General features: G+C 39.5%; 1 protein-coding gene across 1 annotated transcript in view; it reads left to right on the top strand.

The window, feature by feature from the left end:
- Positions 1 to 17,148, top strand: part of Taf6 (TBP-associated factor 6) — a 91,200-nt gene that overhangs the window by 67,569 nt on the left and 6,483 nt on the right. The window lies entirely within an intron of this gene.

The raw sequence follows: 17,148 nt of genomic DNA, 5'->3' as shown, positions 1-17,148 counted from the left end.
AGCCCTCTGACGAGAGCTTATTTATCTAAATTTTTATTAAACTAGAGGTATTATTCTGGAAATTCCCAGCTAAAGGCTTTAAGTGCTACATAGGTGCTTTATGGGTATGGTTTGTTTGGCTTTTGTCCCGTCTAGGTCAATACAGGGTGGGTCATCTAACGTTTGAAATGTGACCTATCGGGTATTTCGATTTTGAAAGGTTAATGACGCTTATAAGTTGGCAGAAATGCAGTTTTATTTTGGTCATATAGGAATAAAATGAAGACAGCGAGACGATATTTATATGTTTTGTTGGTACCTTTTTGCCTTTAGGGCAACACAGGATGGGCAATCTAACGTTCGGAGAGTAAACTACCGTATATTCTGATTCCGAAAGATTCATGACATTCTTGAGTTGACAGAAATATAGTTTTATGTTTGATATTTATAAATAACACGAAGAAGACATGATAATTGTATTTGTACCCTTTAGGGCAATGCAGGACGATCCATCTAATTTCGGAATGTAAACTGTAGGGTATTTTGATTTCGAAAGGTTAATGACGTTCACGAGTTGGCTGAAATTTAGTTTTATGTTTGGTATATATGAATAACACGAAGAAGACATGACAATTTTATGTTTTTTGGAATCTTGTACCCTTTTGGGCAATAAAGGGGGGACCATCTCAGAATTTGAAATGTGCACTACTGCTTATTTTGATTTTGAAAGATTAATGACATTCTTGAGTTGACAGGAATTTAGCTTTATGTTTGACATTTATGAACAACACGAAGACATTGTGACGACATTTATATGTTTTGTTGGGGCCTTGTAAGGTTAATGACATTCATGAGTTGACTGAAATTTAGTTTTATGTTTGGTATTTATGAATAACATGAAGACGACGTAAGAAATTTATGTCGTAACTAGTTTACGTTTGTAACTTGAGCACACAACCTATTTGTCTCCTGTTTTTGCACTGCCTTCTGTTGGAACAGAGATGTGATCAGCAACTGTTTCTTTTACTCTAACTGCTCGAGGGTTTCAAGAGTAGCAGCTCCCTTTTTGTTCATTGTGCATTGACAGAGTCCCATCTATCATGGTCTGCGCTAGCTGTATCTCGACCATGTCCTTCTGCTCAATGCCTTTTTTCAGCCAGTTATGAGCTTCCTTCCGCAACTCGTCTGCGGCCTGTTCCTTGGAACCAAACACTTCTTTTTTTTTCTTTGAGAGATTTTTTTAGAGTCTCTATAGTCTGTCTTTTCAAAGATGTTTCAACGAGATGTAGCTCTCTCAGCCGTTCTCTTGCCTCCAATCCCTGCCGCTCTTTCTCAGTTTTTTCTTTCAAAGCTTCTTCCGCTATATATACAAATCATAGCTCTTTCTATCGGATTTGGCTAGTTTTATCAACTCTTTGGTGACAGCAGAATTTTGCGTACGTCCTCCAAATCTGCCCAATACATCTATCACAAATAGTTTTGCATTCAAAGTTCGCTCATTCATCAAAGCTCTTTCTTTGCTGAGAACTCGCCTTGAAAGGGCGAAGCCCCGCTCAATACTGGTAGACCCCCGTGTAATGCTTTAAGCATTTTTTACAACTTCAAACATGTTTGGATATTTCCCTCCCTGAATCACGTTGTTCCACTTATCATCGATGCTTCCTGGCTCTTGTAGAAGTCCTGAAACTAGACTTACTAGACTAGACTAATTCTGAAACTAGTCAAGTTGCATGTCCTTTTGCATTGTGATGGGTAACTTCTTGGCAACATATTTTTAAACTCTGAGCAAAAACTAGCTTTGAAACTGCATTGCTGTGCAAAAACGTTAATGCTTTCAAAAACTGCAAAAATCTCCGCCATATATTTGGTTAAGGTCATATTCTGCAGCCGCAGAAGAATACTTCTGAACACACTGCATGAACGAGCGTTTTGGAAGCTCGTGTACTGACTCGAGACAGTCGACAATCTTGTCACTCACAACTGTCTGTAGCAGGGGCGCAAAGTTCTTTTCATCTTCAAATGGCTGAAGCGTTAGTTCATCCCTAAGCTCTTTGATCGCTTTGGGCTTTAAGACTCGTCCAGCCAATGTCAAGACCAGCAGATTCAGCTTCGTATAGAGTTCGTACACTATGGGCTTTTCCTGTTGAAACTTTTCGGGGAAACGAGTGAAGAGGTTTGAAATATCAACAACAAACTGACACTCTGCTTTCATGGTCGGTTGTTTTATCAGCTGTATGATCTCTTTGTGTGCATTTGATTTCATAAGACTGGGGTTTTTCTTTGGAATCTAGACAACAAAGTACTTAGACAGAGCTGGCATCTGTTCCCTTAGCCTTGAAGTGGCAGGTCCTAGTGTTAACCAATTGGTGGGTACGTGATCCAAAAAAGCGAGACTTAGGGACGCTAGTTTTCTCTTGAATCTTCCCACAGTCTTCTTGTCTAGCCAACCAGCCGCTAAAAAAGTACTACCCTTTGATGATCAGATCGGTACAATTCTCGCTGAGATCCTGCAAACCCTTCCAAAAAGCGGTGTATACAAAATAGATCTTGCAGGTACCAATATCAAGGAGATCTTCGCTACTTGTCAATTCGCTTTTTCCGCTGTCAATCAGTCTGAATTTTTTTGTTCACATTCAGACTTTCAAAAATTAACGCTGGTAGTTAAGAGATAGATAAACCACTCTCATTGATTGTTCTGGCTATTTCTGACTTCAGCTGTGGCATGTCCAATAAGCGCAGTTTTCAGATGTCTTTTTACAACTTGTTTCATCAGAATTGACCGGAATTGGATCTCCATTTGAAGCTCTTTCTTACTTTCTGAGTCTGTGGTTTCATCAAACTCGACAACATAATAACTGTTGCCGACTTCACCAAGGGTCATCTTCCAGAAATAGGGTCCAAGAGCTTCGGTTGAAAAATAAGTGAACTTAGTTCGCCCAAAGGAGAAGTTTTTGAATGTTGTATCTCTGAACATTTTCCCAAATACATCTGCTTTTCTGTCTGCGGATTTCACAGAATAGTCAGACTCAATCATCTTCAGAGCCAGTGTAATTTCTGCCACTGTTTTTTCATCCTGCACTAGATAAGCACCCAAGTGCATGGCCAGTTTTGCCGGTTTGCAGCTCTCCATGGAAGATGCTTTCGAGAGACAAAGCTGATCTGGCGTTAGCTTTATGGTAACTTTCTTCTTATGTTCAGCAGTTCTGGCGTACTGCAGTAAAGCATAGGAGCCCTTATGGCAGACAAGCGATGTATTGCAGATAGAAAGAGAACAGATCTCCCAGAACAGCTCTACGCCACTCTTTCATTTGGTGTCCCGTCACATCTTTCTCTTCCAACAAAGTCTCCTTAAATTTGCAATTTCCCATTCTTATTCAAACTAATACTTCAAAAAAAAGTGCGCTAGGAAGTAGTCTAATAGTTGAGAAATTTATGTAAACTCAAAATTGTGCAAGAAACCTGGTTTTAACGCTGCCTCCTTTGTATTTTGTCCTTGGAGCCATTCTTATATATTTTTTTTCTCTGTGTGTCACAGTGACACCCAGAAAAGAGTTTTTTAAGTAATTAACAAAGCCAGCCGAACCCTACCGCCTCCTGGCCCATTGACTCCAGAGGCAAAGTGGGTCACTCCTTTTCGTTACTAGTCCGTCTGCTCTATCCAAACAGTAATGCTGTAGCCTATTTAACAAGTTTCGTCTTTCTTAGACAAGCAAAAACAGGTTCCTAGAATCTCAACTGAAACAAAAATACTGAAAACCATACACTTATAGGTATTGGTAGCCTGCAGGATATGGAGCTTTAAACTAAAGCAAGAAAATGGACTTTAGGGGCCCTTATCAATTTAAGGGACCTTCACTCGATTTTAGGGACTTTTTGGCAGCCCTATGAGCCTTATTTTAATCTCCGAGGCTATCGCTATAAGCAAAATTTACCACATTTGGGGATCAGAGACCAGGGTTGCCAACTTGCGCACTTTTCGTGTGAAATGCACTCTTTTTTATCTCACAAGAAATGCGGAAGATTGAAAATGACTTTTTGGGTTTCAGTTTTCATTTGCTTTAAACGTCAGCAGTTAGTAACTTTTTCAGAAGTGCAATTAATCGAAGTATTAACAGGGCTGTCAACTTGCACACTTTTCGTGTGAAATGCACTTTTTTTAACCTCAGAGGGGAAGTGCGCAAATTTTATTTACTTGCACTCTGTGTGAGTAAAATTCACTCTTTCTTTGCCTTGATTTGCACTCTTTTTAGACGTCGGCTGTTGTCAACCCTGTGAGAGATTCCACACGTGGTCATTGAGTAGCCTGTTTATCCACAATGAGTAATTTTTTTGTTCACACCGTCAATAGCCAACATTACCATCCTATTCTAAGCAAATTTTCCTTTCCGAAAATTAAAGAATATGACATGGATTACATTTAGTTTTAACAAGATGTGACAACTTACTAAACTGTCTACATCGCTATCGATTGGTACCGTCAATCATGGAATCGAAGGTGGATTTCATTCAATCAGAAAAAAGGGGAAAGATGAAACAGTTATTAGGCGCAAAAAAAGAGATTTACTAGAGATTTAAGATTAATATTAGAGATTATTATTATTTTATTAAAAAGAGTTTGCTAGGTTAGGTTATATTGGTTTCTTTGTTTTAGTATTTGCAATATATTTTACTGAAGACGGCTATTAGTCATACAGCCGAAATATTTGCTTAGGTTATATTTTATTCACTGTCCACAGAAAATTCTTCATTGACTTCTTATATTTTGTATGATGTAGTCTACACCTGTCATTATTAATTTATGTATGGGTGATGCACTCCTAAAATAATAGATCAAATGTTATGAATTTTTGAACATGTAGTTCACACCATACTCAACTGTAGTTAATAACATATTAAGATATGCATTCTGATGGCTCCAGAATTGTTGGCTAAAAAATGTCAAGTTTCTACCTTTGACAGTTTAACTGCAGGTCGCTGAACATTCCTTTAGTCACACTTGATTATATGTGTGTATAGATCGACTTGTATGTATGTGAAACGACACAGGTCAAGCCCATTCTTCTATTCACTCCTGGCTGATACAACTTGTACGACTTGTACAACTTGTACGACTTGACGAAGGTGAAATCGAAATAGTTGAGTATCAAGTTTTCAATGAGCTGAACAAGTTGTGTCCATCCAGTAGCTCTTTTCCTGAAGAGCTACCTATAAGGTTAATACGAGAGTTCTCTCTTTTCCTTGCCAAGCCACTTGGACACATCATCAGCGAATGTTTCGCCCAGTCAACTTTCCCGTCGTGCTGGAAACGCGCATTTGTGCGTGTTATACCGAAGACTAAAACACCCAAATCTTGCAACGAGTTACGACCGATATCAATCACATCTACCTTTGCAAAAGTCACCGAGTCATTCATCCTGCGTGAATTGCTCAAGCAAACGCGGGAAAACATAGACCGTTACCAGTATGGCGGCCTCAAAGGTTGCAATACCTCGATATACCTCGTGCGCCTAGTCGAAATTATCTTTAAGTGGCTTGACAAGGGCAGTACCTCCATCGACCTAGCTCTCGCCGATATCAGGAAGGCATTTAAACTGATTTGTCATCTTACGGCAGCAAAAAATATGCGAGCAATGGGCGCACAGAAGCGGTCTCTTGCATTAGTGATGAGCTTCCTTCAGGACAGAATGCAGTGTGTATTTCCATTGTTTGAAGGTGACTTGATCTCATACTGGTCTAAACTTACCTGTGGAGCCCCTCAGGGTGCAAGACTTGTTGGTTTCATATTTATCTCCCTCATCAACTTCCTCCTTCAGAATTTCGAAGAGCGACTCAAATTCGTCGACAATTTATCATTTGTCCTCAAATACCTCGTGAGAGAAGGTGTAATCGAACGTCAGTTCAGCGAGACCCTTCTGGCATCCTTCTCTGAGGACTATGAACGTTACAAGTTGACACTGAATGCAGATAAATCAATGATCCTCAGGTTTTGCCCCTTAAAACGTGATCTGGAATTCCCGCAAGTCCCTTTCCCTATTGTTCCATCTGCAAAAATCCTCGGAGTCACATTATCGATGGACTGCACATTCACCGAACACGTGGAGAAGGTTATTAAGGCTGGCAATGCATCACTTCAGACCCTAGTCCTGATGCGCAGGTTTGGCTGCGACACTCAAAGCCTAAAAAATGCCTATATTACGTATGTGAGACCTCTACTCGAATATGCCGTCGCTGTCTGGGGACCTTTTGTCCAGAGCATCCACTACCTTTGCGATGACCTTGAATCTTTGCAGAAACGAGCTGTTAACATAATCGTTGGTAACAGAAGTGACGACTACAACAAACTCTTGCAAGAACTGAACCTTGAATCTCTCAGCGACAGACGATTATCACTGATCATGTCCCTCGGCAAGTCACTGCTATCTTCGCCCCATCACAGACTGATCCTTCCACCTAATGCTCCTGTTAACCAAAGAACCAGATCCCAGTCGAAGCTACAACCCCCTGTCTGCAGGACCAACCGCTACAAAAACACGTTTGTCCCCTTTTTCGTTGAAGCATACAAAAATACTTAGTTTTATTTTAATTAACGTTTTATTTTTTTTATAGTGTTCTTTGTATTTTTTTTTTTTTTTTTCTTCTAATATTTTTTTAAATAACAAATAAAATAGCCATTGCTACGCTTTTAGATCTTAATAAAAAAATGTCTATGTCTATGTCTATGACTGTTGCCTAATAGTTCCGTAATAGGAAAACCTGAAGAATATACTGGAATCCAAATAGACGATTCAATATGGATGATCAACTCGACGAACGATTCTATATATTTTCATCAACTCAGCCCTAACCTTAAAAAATTATGAACTGGGAAGGTGTAAACTATGCATAAGGTAATTGCTTCAGATGCGGACCTAAACTTGTCACATGCCTCTGTACGGACTCTCCATTTGCAGCCTGTCAAAACCGTCTAGCGGATACCACACGCGATGGCAATACTCAACAGTATGCCTCATTAATGTTTTGTACAATGTATTAGAGCTCTGCAGATTGAACTTGCGAAATGTTTCAAAATGTGCAGACGAGAATTTGCACTTTTTGACATATGCGCTGCATTTTTACAAAATTTTAGCCTATTATCAAAGAAGACTCCGAGGTCTTTCACTGTTTCTACTGCACCAATTGTTCTCGAATAAATGTTTTCCATGCAGTCTTTTGTATTTGTTCGCATGTAGAGGACATAGCAATTTTTCTTTCAATGATCACGAACATAGAATTCAGACGACTTCGTTCGTGCAGTGCATCAACTTCTGCTTGTAATAGCTCGATATTAGCAGGATTATCTATTTGCTTTATAATTGGAAATCATCTGCAAAAAGCTTAGTAATTGAATATATAATGACAGCTGGAAGTTCATTTATAAATATGTAAAACAAAATGAGACCTAGGTAGCTCCTCAAGGAACTCCCCTTTCCACCTGAATTGGTGATGAGGCAATACTAACTGCCATAACTTTACGTTCTTCCAGTAAGATAATCATGGATCCATGAAAGAGCTTCAGGATCATTCCTGAGCTTCTCACAGCAACAGATCAACAGTTCTATAATGGTCGAAAGCATCAGAAAAATATTTACATTGAAAATCAAAGCCATTTTATGAAAATTATTTATTACTTCTAGAAACTACGTGTTGGGTGACCGTTCTTCTTTTATATCCGTGTTGCGCATTGCTCCAGACTCTATTAACTTCAAAATAATTCTGCTCCATGCTTTAGGATGCTTGTTAGGTTTTGAACACAAATTAAAAGATTAGTTTGGGGTTTTGCCAACCAGGCACGTGCGCAGGAATTTGTTTTTTTTTGGGGGGGGGGGGGCAAATCCTTCAAACCCATTATTCTGTGAGAAAAATCGGAAAATTAAGGGAAAATATAAAAAAATCGTGAGATTTTGGGAGTGGGGATTTCAGCGTACGTCCCTGCTGCCAATTCTGTTGCAAGGTTGCACCAGTGTTCGAAAGCTAGCGTGTATCAGGTCCTTTGTAATCACGTTTGCAGAGTATTTAAAATACTTGCTCCACCGCTATATTACTATGATCAAACCCATGTGTAGGATTTACTTAAAAAAACTGCCTTTTCTGTGTCAACCACGATTTCGTTGCCTTGCTCATCTTTAAAAGAAAAAAAAACTGAAGAAAGAAAAAACAGATCAATCTTCACGAATCAGCTTTGTTACTCAACTCTATTACGTACTCTTTTAAAATCTTTATACGACTCTCTTGTTTTAGACGAAATATACAGTCTCCACAGCTCGTTTTTTCTTCTTATAGGCTCTAAAATGCACCTAGGAGTTGCACGCTTCATTTTACCGTATAAAATTGTAAGGCACAGCTTTTAAAAAAAAGTTGTAGAGACAAATTTTCATCCGTATCTATATCACTTCTTTGAAGCTGTTCAATTGGTCCAGCACTATTGACGAAGGGTCTGAACGGACCATAACCATCCTTTCGATATTCAAACGGACATTGGTATGTTACTGATACACATCCTGCGATGACGAACTATAATTTGGCATGGCCACTTTTACCTTTTGATGAGCTAATTTCTAAGCACGAAGTGAGTTGTCACCTATAGCACGATAGTGCTACTTTAGCACTATTTCATTATGTGTAACACTGTAACACGTGCTCAGGTTTGCCACATGTAGCACGAAAGTGCTATTTTAGCACTATTATAGTCAGTTGTTTTACTGCTGCACTGAAAATCGCTGTGTAGCACGGAAATTGGGCAATTGTAGCACTTTAGGAACTCACCGTGGTGGCAACCCTGTGCAAAAATGTCTTATTATTCATGATTATCAGCTCTAAAAAAGAGGTAAAATTACCTCCATGTCTTCTCGTCGGTTCTCTTACATGCTGAAAAAGGTTAGCATCCTGTAAAGTTTCTAAAAATTATGCATCCAAAAATTCAGTGCATACTACATTTAGGAAAGACCAATCAACGCCGGGTAAGTTAAGGTCTGTAAACAAAAGGAATATAAAGAAAGTTGAGAAAGCATTAAAATATGAACTAAGGAGGTGTGAATTGAAGGCCATGGATAAAATTGCCGAGGATCTGAAAGATGCAGCTAGACGGCATAATAGTAAAATATTGTACTTGCATGTTAATAAATTGAGAGGGAGTAGTCAATCTTGACTTGGCCCAGTTAAAGATAGGAATGGGCCACAATTAGCGATAAGGAAAGAATTAAAGAAAGATGGGCAGAACATTTTGAGAATTCGCTAAACCGAGATAGAATTATCGAATTATAGAATTATCTATAGAATTAGAATTATAGATAGAATTATAGAATTATCTATATCTTTTCCTCGCTAAACCGAGGAAAATTTGCAGAGGAAAACTAAAAAGTTTTTGATTCCTAGGACGTGAAGGAAGATTTGTTTTGTGAATAATAATTAACAATAATGTCGAAAGGATTACAAAATGATAAGACTCCTGGTGCTAATAGTGTGATAAAGGAGTTTATTAAATATGGTGACTCAGGTTAGAAACGAGTTATTGAACACTATAAATATGATTTGAAAAAGGGGAAGTACCTAACTATTTTAGGAAAACCTTAATTGAGCCACTTTATAAGAAAGGTGATAAGAATCAGTGTGGTAATTATCGAGACATTAGACTTGTCTCTGTAGGTAGTATATTACTTAGTAATATGATACTCTTTAGACTGAGAGATGCCGTACACAAAGTCTTAAGAGAAGAACAGTGCGGTTTTAGAAAAGGTAGAGGATGTGTCGACCAAATTTTCACTCTTAGGTTAATAATTGAGAAGTGTCTCGAGTTGTCAAACACCTTTGGTCCTCAGTTTTATAGATTACGAGCAAGTGTTCGAATCTGTTGATAGAAGAGCTTTAGTAAAGGTTTTATCCTTGTATGGTATACCAGACAAATACATCAAAGTGATTAGTGCTATGTACGAGAATAACACTGCTGCGGTTAAGGTAGGAAATGAGGTTAGCAGCTGGTTTTGTATTAAATCAAGAGCTAAGCAGGGTTGTGTTCTATCTTCCTTTATATGGATTATTTTGATGGACTTTGTCTTAAGGAGATCAGGAAAGGCCAGGGCCGTATCTGGGATTTTTGTTCGGGGGGGGGGGTTTTACCCGATTTTTCCCGTGGACTTTGTCTAACATCCTCGAGAAACATTACGTTAGCTCGAGACCGTTAGTCCGCCCCTTGCGAACGAGGATGCGTCCACTAGGCATACTTTCGTATCCTTAAGGGTTTTTTTTTTTTTTTTTTTTTTTTTTTTTTTTTTTTTAGAAACGCAAAAACAAGACAAGTATTTACATACAGTTAAATACTACAAGATTTTTTTTTTTTGAGACAGTAAAAGCAGAACGCAAAAAGAAGCCAAAAAGTAAGGGCGAATACCTATAAAACGAAAGCCAGGCGACGATTTTCTTCCCTGCAAAAATGTCGATGACCTTGTCTGGGCAGATGTCAACGTCCCTATGGACTGCAAGGAGGGCTAAGCCACTCAATCGTTCTTCTCCTGTTGAATTTCTCAGCCAGGTTTTGAACCTTCTGAGCGTTGAGAAACTTCTTTCCGGAGTAGCAGTGCTAACAGGTAACGTCGCAAGAACAGCCAGAAGAAGAAAATCATTTGGAAAAAAGGTGGCGTCGCATGCCTGAAGCGAAGACACAGCACAAGTAGGCCTCTCTGATACCGGAACATTCTCCCACTTGATACGCCATAGCTCAATTTCTTGCTTCAGACAGTCTGGCTCGGGAAGAATATCGCCATGCAATTCAACCAATGACTCCAGGTTTAATGCCTTCAGATCGACAGAAACAATGTTAACAGTGGAAAGGACTCTGAGATTTGACAGCAGTTTCTGGTGAAGCATAAATCGTTGTTTCAGCTCGGAAGTGAAGTGGTCCAGGAAAGGAATAAAGAGCGAGGTTCTTGGACGAGTCATCTCCAGTCCTAAGTCTCTGGCAAAACGCTGAACGTCGTCGAAAATAGACGAGGAAGCAGTTGCAGCATTTTCTCGCATTTCATTTGTTTTTGAAAGGACAGTTTCCACGTGCCTGCATGGAGCTGCCAAATCACAGTCAACTGACTGAAGAGTCTTGAACAATGGAAGCGTAAGGAGAAAAGCTCTTTGACCACATGGAGACACACAACAAATTGCGACTGGTTCATCGTGTCCAGCAACTGCGCCGCTTTTGTAGAAGTTTCTGCATTTCCGTTCTCTTCAAGAGCTTTCAGGGATCGCACGATTGGTCGGTACAGCTCAAGAAACCGCACGACTGAATCGTGGCGCTCCACCCATCTTATTTCGCAGAGTCCGGTTAAAGTATGTTTCCTCGAATCCGGTAGTATTTCATTGATCTTCTCTTTTAAATTATGTGTCCTGAGTGGGGAAGTATGGTAAAAACTGCAGACTTGTGACAAGACACCGAGGAAATGCTTAAACGCCAGAATAGAGCATACAGAAGAAATGACCAAGTTGAGACTGTGCGCACTACAATGGACGTAAAGCGGCTTCGGGTACTTTTCACGTATAACACCCTGGACACCCCTAAGATGCCCACTCATCGCTGCCGCACCGCCATATCCCTGACCAACCATCTTGTTCAGATTAAGACCAAGGCTTTCGAGAAATCGCAGGATTGATGAAGCCAGACCTTGCCCAGTCAAATCAGAAACTGGGGTAAAACCAAGGAAGTCCTCATGCAGGTTCCCTTTGAATGTGTAGCGGACGCAAACAGAGGTGCTCCGTGTTCGAAACGTCCACCGTTTCATCGGCAAGCACCGAAAAGCATGGACTTGCGTTTACTCTTTCCACAATAGAATGCTTAAGAAGCTCCCCGGATGCGGGGATAATACCATTCTGGATGATGGGAGAAAGATATGTGGCATTTCCATCCGCAGAAAGAAGATGGTTCTTCAGAACATCGTCACCGTGTCTCGCCCTCAGCCACAGTAGTGCTCAGAAGTTGCCATCATTGTGGGAAGGTTCTGGATCCGAGACCGAAATGGGGCCGGAATCGTTAGTACCACGAAGGGCAAGCTGTTGCCGCCCACAAAATATCACCGTCTCAACAATTGGTCGCAACTTCTGGCGATTCTCATGAGCCTGCGCTTTCCTTGCCGCGTCTAGTTGGTGCGCAATATTGTCCTGCCTTTTCTCCGAGACAGAAATGAAGTTTTCAGCTGATACGATGCAGTTTCTATAAAACTCTGCTTGTTGCTGAGCTGTGAAGCACTCTATCGCATCCTTCCAGTTCCTGAATGGTTTGGTGACTAGATTCCCCAAGCGCTGGTTGCAGCCTTTGCCAGCTGTCTCTGACGAGAACAGAACGCAAAATCTGCAAAAAGCAGCGTCCTCAGACGGAGAGTAGGACAACCAACTAAAACGAGCGAGCCAAGTTAACTGAAACTTCAGCTTCCGTTTTTCGGATAGTGAAAAATTTAGGAGATATCTGGAGTCCAAGGGCTCCTCAGCAAACGAAGTTTAGAATTTGAATCGAGACTGGATGATTTGTTGACAAAACGACCGATGTCATTTGCAAACAACGACAGAGACTGGGTTGGTGCAGGTGCGTGTTGTGTCGTGGTTGGTTCCAAGGTCCGTGATTCAGAATCTTCAACGATGGCTCCAGCGCCCTTCAGATCCACTGATGTAGATGAATGCTCCGCAGACGTCCCGCTATCGCCTCTGTCAGAAACATCTCGGGTCCGCTTGGGCGCGAAAAATGACTTAATATCACACTTCCTCTTCATGTTGAAAATCGCTCTTCTCTTATCCAAGTCCGAAATTGAACTGAACTGAACTGACAATCTTGCACTCTTATAACATTTACCTCGAGCCCCCATTAATCCTAATTTACTATGCAAGGTCTGACCTTGCATAATAAGGCGAACATGGGGTTACCTAATTGTGTAAGGTGATCACAACCTTTTACCCACAAAATTGCAATAGGATTTTTGTATGCCACAAAATGCAAAAGGATAATAGCGCATATTAACCCTAATTTACTATGCAAGGTCAGGTGAACATGGGGTTACCTACGGTTACCTAATTGCGTAAGCTGATAAGCACCGTTTACCCACAAAATGCAATAGGAGTTAGTGTGGGAGCCTTTTTTTTCTGGTAAGGTTTTGTCTTTACAGGTATTTTTTAGATTAATTTCCTACTCGGTCAAAAATTTCGGGGGGGGGGGGTTAAAACCGGGTAACCCCCCCCCTCTGGATACGGCCTTGGGAAAGGCAATGGGAGATCACGGAATCAAATGGGGAGGAAAAAGTCTTCTGGACTTAGATTATTAGTAAAGATGGTGGGAGCAGGGAAGATGTTAAAAATAGAATAGCCAAGGCTCAGGGTGTTTTTCACAGTTAAAAAAAAAGTTTGGAAGAATAGGAAGATAAGTCTGCAAACCAAGATTAGAATATTAAAAGCTACAGTGATGACAGTGGTCAAATATTGCTCTGAAGCATGGGCGCTCCGAAAAGCGGATGATGATTTGCTAGATGTTTTCCATAGAAATTGCTTAATGATTAATCTGGGTACCCGGCCGACTGACCGTATTTCAAACAATAGGCTGTACGAAAATGTAGTTCATTACCGCTCTCTAGGGCTATAATTAAAGAAAGGTTGAGGTGACTAGGGCACGTTATGCAGATGAAGGACGACAGATTGCCGAAGATTGCTCTTTTTGGCCAACTGTCTAGGGCTAAACGGAAAGCAGGTCGTCCTCGTCTGCGGTGGGAGGACGTAATAAAGAAAGATTTAAAGGAAATGGGAACTACTTGGGAGGGTTTAAAAAGGGAGGCTTTGAATAGATTTGAGTGGAGGAGGAGCGTTCTTAGCTGCGTTGGCCTCAGGTGGCTTGGTGCTGCGGTGAGTTGTTAGTAGTAGTAGAAGTATGTTAAGGTCTCCCTCTATCAAGATATTTCTATTTAGTATAGATACATTAAGCAGCAGTTGTAATGATTTTTCGTTTTTTTTTTCGGAGGAGATGATGGGTAAGTTAAGGTCTCCCTCTGTCAAGATATTTCTATTTAGCCTAGACACGTTAAGCAACAGTTATAATGATTTTTCGTTATTTTCTAGAGGAGGTGATAGGTAAGTTAAGGTCTCCCTCTATCAAGATATTTCTGTTTAGTTTAGATACATTAAGCAACAGTTGTATTGATTTTTCGTTATTTTCTGGAGAAGGTATGGGTAAGTTATGGTCTCCCTCTATCAAGAAATTTTTATTTAGTCGAAATACATTAAGCAACAGTTGTAAAGATTTTTCGTTATTTTCCGGAGGAGGTAATGGGCTTGGCTATACAGCAAAAAAAAATTAAATAGGCGAGGAAGAATCTGGTAACTGTAGGTCCTCTGCCAATGTTACTGTATTCAGCAGTGTTTCAAGGTGTAAGCTATGATTATATAAGTTCTTTGCAGACAGTTCCTGTAACTACTAATGTCGGGTTTTGGTATAGGATCGCTTTTTGTAGCTCAATGCATTTCTTCGAGAAAGAATCTTCATTTGTATAAACGACATAATACTGATTAGAGCTACAAGTCTTTTTCTTTCATCTGAAAGAACTGCTTTCTCATAATTTGAGAGCTCTTTTGGCTTCTTGTCATAGACTGGTTAGCCTCTCCAGCGGTAATTTTATCGGCTATTCCTTGAGTCAGTCTGTCATATTTTTCTTTCGCTAAAAGCTCCGCTTCTATTCAATCATGGCAGACAGTGACGCTTTTGAAATGACCTGGTGCTTCTACGCGTTTTGCAGCTAAGCATACTGCCACAATATCCACGTTCACTGTCTCTTTAATCATTTTTTTTATTGGGCGCATCCGCTCACTTGGGTATTTGCCAATCCTGACTCTGAAGGTTGATTTCACTGGTGCCTCAGACAGGTGTTTATGATTTATGGAGTTAAGATGGTACTGATTTTTATTGCTCTTCGTTTTGCGAGATAAATTGACAAGTATCTCATACCCGATCATTTTTTTTTTTGTCTGCTTCCAATACTTTGTAAGTCGACTGCTCCTTGCATCAGGAGTTTTACTATGAATTGCTGTCTCAACTTTTCGCCCCATAACCTCATCCAGATTCTCAAGCTCTCTACTAGCGTGTTGTTTAATGTCATGGCCAGAACATCTGGAAACAATATCTTGCTCTAATGACTCTGTCTTATACTTTGTTGACTTTATCATAGCGTCTAGCTCAATACAGATTTAAGCTTGGTTTTGAACTTCTGTAGCACATCTCTTATTTGCAACTTTGATAGTGCCCGTAAATGATTTGGTATCTAATTCAGGACCTTACATCTTGCTCGTAACACATAACCACAGAGAGTAAAAAAATCTGGATATTATAGTTCAGAGCTTATCCTGCGGTTGTTCCAGGGACTGGATCCAACTATGGCAAGAGTCACAGCGCACTGCAGATTTATCCGTTTCCAACCCCTTGACACAAATTTTACATTTATCTACATTTTTCTGAATGTAGCTTCCGGATCTTTTACCTCTAGGAAGATATTTCCTACGTCAAGCTGGGGAGAACACTTTTCAGGGTTTCCTGTCCAAAAACAAAGCAAGTGTCAAGACCTACTCTCCTATTCCTAACAATATAAAGGTAAATAAATACCTTTAAATTGCTGCGTACAATGCTTGTGGAAGGCATCCTCCCCTGTTTTGCTTTTGTCATGGAGATCGGTACAGTAACAGGTAATGCAGCTTAAGACAAAGAAATATAGATTTGCTGAGGAGAGTATAGATGGCGTGTCAAAAAAGTTTTCATAATGGGTAGCGTTCACAAAAAAGTCTGAGAAAGACCTACAATAATGCTTGAAGCGGACACAGGAAACAAGCACACCACCAAACAGTGTCTTTAGAGGAAACTAAAACTATTGGACAATAAATTTATATAAACGAAGCAACAATATCCAATCTCAAACAAAGTAAAATGCTTCAGCACAATTAGTTTTTTGAGTAAGCGGAATTATTATGCTTCATCAAACGCTGTTTCCACATCAAAATGAAATTAAGGGAAAGAATTTGAAAACTAGAAAAAACAATCAATGTTTAGCGGTCTAACTTTCCCTCTTTATACGCCTAAATTGCTTCCTGTTCTACCAAAAATTATCTTTTACCTCAGAGCTTGTTCCGCCGGTGGCGCCATGGGCCCCCAGGGCATTGAGGAAGAACCTTTAATTATCCCACGTGTTTTCTGTAGCTAACACGTCCTCCCAGTCGAGTTGGATAAACATGTTAAGGTTGCGTATGTCAGTGAGGTAGTTGTGCTACTTGTGCCGTAGTGTATTCCTGAGGCTTTCCCTACGACGGGTGCCTGTTGGTTGCCTGTAAAAGACAGAGTTTGGAAGTCGCTGGTCCTCCATTTGTAGGAGATTTACCAATTATCTTCATCTAGGCACTCTGATTACGTTTATCACGAGTGGTTGCCCAGTGGCATTTCGTATTGACTGGTTTGTGACTTTCTTGGTCTAATGAATATTCAATATTCTTTCAATTTTCAGTATTCTTTTTTATTTTTCAATATTTTATTTTCTATTTTTCAATTTTCAATGTTCTATTTAATATTCTTTGGATACACGTATTTTCTAATGCCTGAACTCCAAAAAATTATTGTTGAAATGAAAGAAAACTTGCAAAAAATACTGGATATTTTGGTAACATAAGCAGTGACCAAAATATCCAGTATTTTTTGTGAATTATCACTGTCTATTAAAAGGATTCATCCCTATTTGAACTTTTATTTGTTGTCATGAAATTCATTGCAGTATCTGTTGTCTTTATTTGTTGTGATTTTTCATTTTAATTTATGTTTTCATTTGTTCCTTTATTGTTATTATTTGTTCTTTATGTCTTCTTTATATCTATATTATTATTTTTTCTTTGTTATAGTATATCTATTATATTATTCTTTTGGCAGTATTATTATTTTGCAGGATCTATCTCTATTTAAACTTTTATTTATAGTCATGGAATTCATTTCAGTATTCGTTGTCTTTGTTTGTTGTGGAATTGCGGCGTGGTCTTCAAAATTATCTATAAAACATGGGAAATAGGGCGCAATTTAATAAGGCAACGCTAGAGATCTAAAAATAGTTTTTATTTAATATTCTCAAAGCCAAGATAACTTATAAGAAC

The sequence above is a fragment of the Artemia sp. Qi Xiang Cuo genome, chromosome 18 (assembly GCF_049724085.1).
Source record: "Artemia sp. Qi Xiang Cuo chromosome 18, ASM4972408v1, whole genome shotgun sequence".
Taxonomy (NCBI): Eukaryota; Metazoa; Arthropoda; class Branchiopoda; order Anostraca; family Artemiidae; genus Artemia; species Artemia sp. Qi Xiang Cuo.
Note: the sequence above shows the minus strand (reverse complement) of the source record. Positions and strands in the feature narration are given on the sequence as shown.